General features: G+C 40.4%; 1 pseudogene; it reads right to left on the bottom strand.

Annotated features, from left to right (window-relative positions):
- LOC110308478 overlaps positions 1-570 on the bottom strand; it is a 2,474-nt pseudogene extending 1,904 nt beyond the window's left edge.
- Between the last annotated feature and the right edge of the window lie 6,440 nt (positions 571-7,010).

The raw sequence follows: 7,010 nt of genomic DNA on the forward strand, positions 1-7,010 counted from the left end.
CCAGAGCACCCTTGTCTTCCGAGTTAACCTGTGTGAAGGCAACAGTGGTGCATGTCTTCCTGTGGACCAGGTGCCCCAGCCTGGCCTTTCCCTTGATGATGCAGTAGGGCACCCCCATCTTTCGACACAGGGCAGGTAGGAAAACCACCAGCTCAATGGGGTCTATGTCATGGGCAATCACCACCAGCTGAGTCTTCTTGTTCTCCACCAAGGTGGTGACTGTATTGACTCCTGCTCGGAGGACAGGTGGTCTCTTAGTTGGGACGTTGCCTTTGCCGGCAGCTTTCTTCTCGGCACGGGCCAGTAGCGCCTGGGTGAACTGGTTAATGGCAGGAGGGACTTTGAGCCGCTTGTAGAGGATGGCTCTTTGCCGCTGCAGCCTGATGTAGTTGGCCCATTTGACAAAGCGTGATAGATTTCTTTTGGGCTGGATGTCCTGTCCAATGCCGAAGTTCTTGGGCCTCTTCTCGAACAGAGGGTTGACCACCTTCTTGGCCTCCTGCTTCTTGACGACGGCGGGGGCCGGGGCCACCTTCTTCCCCTTGGCCTTCTTCCCTTTGGGCATCTTGCTCGGCTGCTGGGGCTAGAGGATTCTTAACTCAAGTAGCAACACATGATTAAAGCAAACCCTCAGAAGGCATAGAAAAACCATGCAAACAGAAGAATCAGAAGGAGGAGGAGAAAGAAGTGAATAATTTTTAAAGGGGAAATACAACCAAATGTATTTATTTGAATAAAAAATTTAGCATGAGTTTAAGGGCAAAGATTGGGCAAACTTTGCAATGAAAGACTCCTAGCAGTCGCCAGTCTTTTCATTTAAGAAGCTTTCATTAAGTTCTGACTAATGTGATCACCTAGATCCAAGAAAAGTGAAGCAATGGACATGTCCAGATCCCGGTAGTACAGTTGGCTTATATAAATGGAAAATGAGTTATAAAGACAGAAGCAGGCAGACAGAAGTGATGACTTGTGCTAGTCACATTTGTTGTGTTCTTGGGGAGTGCTAGGTGAAATTTCTATCACCATATAAGTGGCTCCTATCCATGCTTAACACCAATTTCAGGGGACCCGATGCCCTCTTATTCATTACATCTTGATCACTGCACACACATATAGACAGGGAAAACAGTCATACACATAAAATAACATTTAAAAAAGTCTTTATGGATACAAATGGTAGGTGCATCATAATACAAAGCCTTCTTCAGAACAAGACTGAGGAGGGAAAGGTATAGAACATGCCATAGACTTTGGATCTTTTGCATATACCAAAGTTTTCATTATATTTAGAGACTCTTAGCTCTAGGTAAAATTTATTTTTGTTTATTGTTGTAAGGTAGTGTAGAAAAATGAGTGCTCATTTGGTTGGCATATATAATCCTTTCCTTATGCTTCTCTTGATTGGTTATCAACTCTAGTATCTTCTCTGAACTTCAGATATCAAATTTTCATAAACATTCAAGCAAAATTCCTAGCTGAGTAAAAAATAGTTGAGATCACTATTAATATTTCAACTAAAAGGTTTCTATATTTGAATTTTATGATGTGACCTCTTTTCCATAGTCATGTATTATTTAAGTTGTATAATGCCAGAATATTATTGTACACATTTTGACAGATACTTTTTATTCCAGCAATATTAATAAGGCATTCAGTAATTGCAAGATATTTTACTATTCACAAGTCAGGTTATATTATGGAACTTCATCAACAATTTGATACAAGAATAATAAATATAAAATGTCTTTATATAATGAACTTATGACTCTGGGTGAAGGCAGGCATTGCAAACATTGGTTTTGCAATGGAAAGAATGTTTTCAGTACCAAATGCCCAATAGGAATGCTCATTCTGACCTTGTAGCTGTGTGCATGCTTTGTAACTTCCTTATGGCCCTCATTTTCATATCTGCAACCTTAAAATTCTGATGAGGTGCACAGTCAGCCATACAATTGGAGATGAGGCCTATTGTGTACTTCTCATATGGCAATTGTTAGAAAATAGTTCTCTGTGACTAGCTCACACATTTGCATGGGCCAAGTTCTCTAAGACTTTTATAACCAATGTTTGAATAAAGAGGTAGTCAGGGTTTGGACACTGATCATGTCTCCTTCCCTTGAAACATCCCAGGATTGGAAAGATAAAGACTTCTTTCTTCTACCATGGGATTGTTTTTATGGTATGCAGTAGAAAGGTTAGAGATACCTGTCTTTGCTTGTTCTTTTCTGGAACCATCAGCTTACATATTAGAGAAAAGGTAAAGTGTCTTCTCAGTGAGAAGACAGGTAATTCTACCAGCAGCCATCCTTATACATATTCAGTTTGTTTCAGAGGTGCATTTCTTAAGTTTGGCTGACATGTGGAAAGCAGAGCACTGGGGGCAAGGCTGGTAATCTTGCTACTACTTCAGTTGTATGTGATATAATGCCTTTGTCTCTGACTGTACTATGTATACAAACAGAGGGATGTTGATTGATTACAGACAGAAATATGATAGATTGATTTATAAATAGTTACATTATGGGTAGATGGATAGATAGATAAATGTGTAGATAATAGATACATGCTTATATATACATACATAGATATAGATACATGGATAGATATAGGTTGATTCATAAATAATAAATACATACATAAATAGACAATGGATATATAGAGATAGATAGATAGATAGATAGATAGATAGATAGATAGATAGATAGATAGATAGATAGACAAACTATGGAAGGTTCTAGGTTTGTAACTGCAATAAAATTTCTGACTCTTCCACACTTTTGATTAAACAGTAGCTACTAAAGTTTCAGACATGTTTGTAAGAATTATTAGTGATTAAATACTATTGCTATTAAATATTTGAGACGTGAGGCAGCTTTTGAGGTAAATCTTTAAGGATGTGTTAAATGGGGCTTTTGTAGATGTTGCATTAATTATTTCAGATATCAAGAACAGTGTAGACATGAACAGGCAAGAGAATCACACAGGCCAGCACATACAAGAAGCTCATGCTAATCCTGTTTAAGCACATGGTTCAGACAATAACAGAATTATGAAAAAAAAAAAAAGTGAATCCAGTAACACTATCTGACAAACAGTAAACAAAAAAGAATGAATGAATGAGAAGGAGAGAGGAGAGAAAGATGGGGGGAGAAAAGAAGGAGAGAGAGAGAGAGAGAGAGAGAGAGAGAGAGAGAGAGAGAGAGAGAGAGAGAGTGCCAAACTAAACCCTTGGAGAATGCATGCAGGGAAAAGGTGATAATAGACATTTCACCAAGAGATGACAGGTACACAGTTCTCTACTATCTTGTCAGAATCTTTAGATTAAGTGTTATGATTTTTCACCATATAGAATAAACAATTCCTGTACCAAAAACTCATGGATCATTTGTAAAATAGCATGAAACGACTGTAACAGTCAGAAGAACAGGAAGCTTACTGTCATTTTGTGTGTCCCAGAAATATGAGTGGCTACATCCATGAAATCTCATCAGCATAGCTGCCCAAATAGAATGTTAAGAATGGCAACATCAGTGGGCAAGCTTCATGGAAGGGGAAGATCTTAAAGGGGATCAACCCTACTCAAAAGACTACTGGCTACTGGGGAACACCTGAGAATGAGAAAAATGGTTTTCACAGGGAAAAGGCCGCAATTAGTTATCTAATACCAAGTGGTCAGTATTGAAATCATCTAGAAACAGGTAATAGTGTACAGACTGAGTAAGTTATATTTTTGTATTTAGAGAGCCATGTAAAGAACTGACACTGAATTTGATAGAGGGCAAGGGGTGTACATGGGAAGTGTTGAAGAGAGGAAAAGGGAAGGGGAATAATATAATTATAATTTAAAAAATAGTATGCAAAAATGTGAACAGGCTTGTTCAAATCAGATTCCTGGTGTGACACCAAAGCATCACGTGTTAAGTAAGAGGCAGGCTGTCAGAATATCAACTACAGAGAACTGGAACAGTCTCAGAACGGAGTAAAAATTTCTATTTAAAACCAGTATAGATGACAATGAGGGCTGGTCAACTTTAAGTAGACCTGTAGTGACACAGAGAGAGGACAGATAAAAACAAATGAATGAGTTACAGAACAGAACATCAGATTCCACTCTCCCAGGGTTATCTTGGAAGGACCACTAGCTTCTCTGTGAATGCAATTGCTTTTACTTTAATAACTTGCTTGCTGCATTTTTATGTCTCCTTGAATTTTTCATAAGGATCAAACACTAAGAGACTACTGTAAAATCTTGTCTCAGATTGTTCCCATTTAGACACTGTAGCTATTTAGCAAGATGACTATCTCTCTTTACCTGCTGGAGTCCAGCTACACCATCGGACAAAATAGAAGGAGAAAGCCTAATGGGTATCACTAGCTTTGTTGAACATATTTAAAAGTAAAAAATTAAAACAATCACTATAACCGAAACTTAAGAATGAAAGAAGTTAAGAGGATGATACGACTTTGAGAAGACCCTGAAGCCAAGTTGGGACATGAGGAATCATGAGATTTGGTTGATGGTGTGAGTACAACCAGGACAATATGGAAATTGGATGGTTAGTCTTGATTTTTCAACACTATAAAATTATTTCAACATTGACACCGTGTGCACCCTTGTGAAGGAGTTTCTAGGTTGGATTAATTGAGGTAGGAGGGTTCATCCTAACTGTGAGCAACAGCATTCTATGACATATGGGCCAGACCTGAGAATAAAGGGACCTGGAGAGCAGCATTCACATTTAGCTGCTTCCTGACTTAATGATCAGCTTGTTTCTTGGATAAGGTGGTCTAAACCTTCACAATTTTAGCAAAGGGGACTTGGAAGCAGATTCGTGGACAAAAGTACCAGTGCCAAGCCTGGAGACCTGAGTTAGATCCCTGGGATGCATGGATTGGAAGAGAGAACCAATGTCTAGAAGATGTTCTGTGGCCTTTTCAGGCTTCCAGTACATCCACCCAAATCTGAACGCATACACAAGAGGGAATCCATCCCATATACAGTCACCAAACCCAAACACTATTGTGGATGCCACCAAGTACTTGCTGACAGGAGCCAGATATAGCTGTCTCCTGAAAGGCTCTACCATTACCTGACAAATTCAGAGAAGGAGACTCTCAACCAACCATTGGACTGAGCACATGGTCCCCAATGGAGGAGCTAGAGAAAGGACCCAAGGAGCTGAAGGGGTTTTCAGCCTCATAGGAGAAACAATATGAACTAACTGTGGGCCTGAGTACCAAAGACTTTCTTTCTCATTGGTTTGGTCTGAGAGCTTTGGGAAAATCCCATTTGCATGTGGGAAGGCTTGGTGCAGCTACGATGTGATTGATACTACATACCTCTCTGCAGAGGTGCTATGGGAGGCTATAGCTACATGACAGGAGCCATGTGCTCATGAGGCATGACCAAACTTCTGCCATCCCATGCAGGTGGAAATCACTGCCCACAGGGGCTCCGGGGTTCCAGACGTTTGCTTGACCTTGGACCAGGCTGTCTGCGCACAGTGCATCACCCCACAACTAACCAGTACCCCCAGAGCTTCCAGGGACTAAACCAGTAACCAAAGAGTACACATGGTGGGACTCATGGCTCTAGCTGCATTTGTAGCAGGGATGACCTCGTGGGACATCAATGAGAGGAGAGGCCCTTGATCCTGTGAAGGCTCTATGTCCCAGTGTAGTTGAATGCCAGGACCAGGAAACAGGAGTCGGCAGGCAGGGTTGGTGAGCAGGGTAGCAGAGAGGGGATAGGGGGTTTTCGGAGGAGAAACCAGGGAAGGAGATAATATTTGAAATGTAAATAAAGAAAATATCTAATAAAAAACCTTATAACATTTGAAACAAAATATATCCTTCCTAATATTCTTCTCTCAGCCGTTTGATGCAAACTAGAAAAGTTACTAATGCAGGAAATTCGTGCAGGTTCCCTGCTGAAATACAGGTGTGAAAGGAAGTAGGAAGGAATGGCAGCCTGTTGGAGGTTACCTCTGACCCCAGAATCGCTTCTTTCCTGCTGGTTAGCAGAGCAGTCCATTCACTCTGGTCCTTCCTTCATCACTAGTTTAGAACTGACTCAGTGTAAGCCGCACACGGGAAGTTAAACAAATGGGAGGAAAACGTAAGAGTTCTGCAGTGGGAATTTTTTGCTGACAGCCTGCCTCAGGATAGCTCTTGGCATGGGAGGAAGTGTGCATTCTCTCTCAGGAGTAGCTGGAATCCTTAGGCAAGGAATACAGGTCACCCCAGGCCATTTTCAGTCTCTTAGTTCCCAAATACTCAATTTCCCACTGCTGATAGCACTGAACAATGGAGGTGTTTTGACTGCTAAGACAGCAATATGCCAATGGCATTGTGAACCTGCAATAAAATGTTTATGGGGCACATAATGAAATCTAACTATGCTTAGGCAAAACAGAACTGTGTACCTAAGATACTAAAATCCTTCCAATAGGTTTAGACCTTGGTCAAAACTTGTAGAATATAATGTTTGGCAAGCCAAAAATCTGGTTAATGTTTTTTGTTCTTTTGTTTCAGTTTTGGGATTTACAAAAATACGTATAAAACCTATCCTCAAACTATAAGAATACAAGAGAATAGATATGAATTGGGTTTACCTTGGCATCAACATGTGTTTTTAAAGCACACATGTCCTGAACAGACAGCTTAAGAACCTTCAAATAATTCATTAAGCTAAACTATACCTTTGAAAAGAACCCATTTTTGTTGGTTTATTCTGATGATTTTCCATTGCATAGTATTCCCAAGAAGAAAGTATCACACAGTAAGCTCTGAGGAGGATTGAAAGCCCAGAAGAGTTCTGGGTCTGGCTAAACCTAGAGACAGGTAACATGTCTTAGCCTTAAATCATCCATGGTACCTAATATTCAAGGCTTTGGGGAAGAATAATATTTTCACCATCCCACTAGGGGCTCCTGCACTCCACAGATGGTAAGACAAACAACAGATCTGCTGTTATCATCTGTGCTCACACCTGGATTCAAGTTGTTCTT

This window comes from Mus caroli, chromosome 13 (genome assembly GCF_900094665.2).
Source record: "Mus caroli chromosome 13, CAROLI_EIJ_v1.1, whole genome shotgun sequence".
Taxonomy (NCBI): domain Eukaryota; kingdom Metazoa; phylum Chordata; class Mammalia; order Rodentia; family Muridae; genus Mus; species Mus caroli.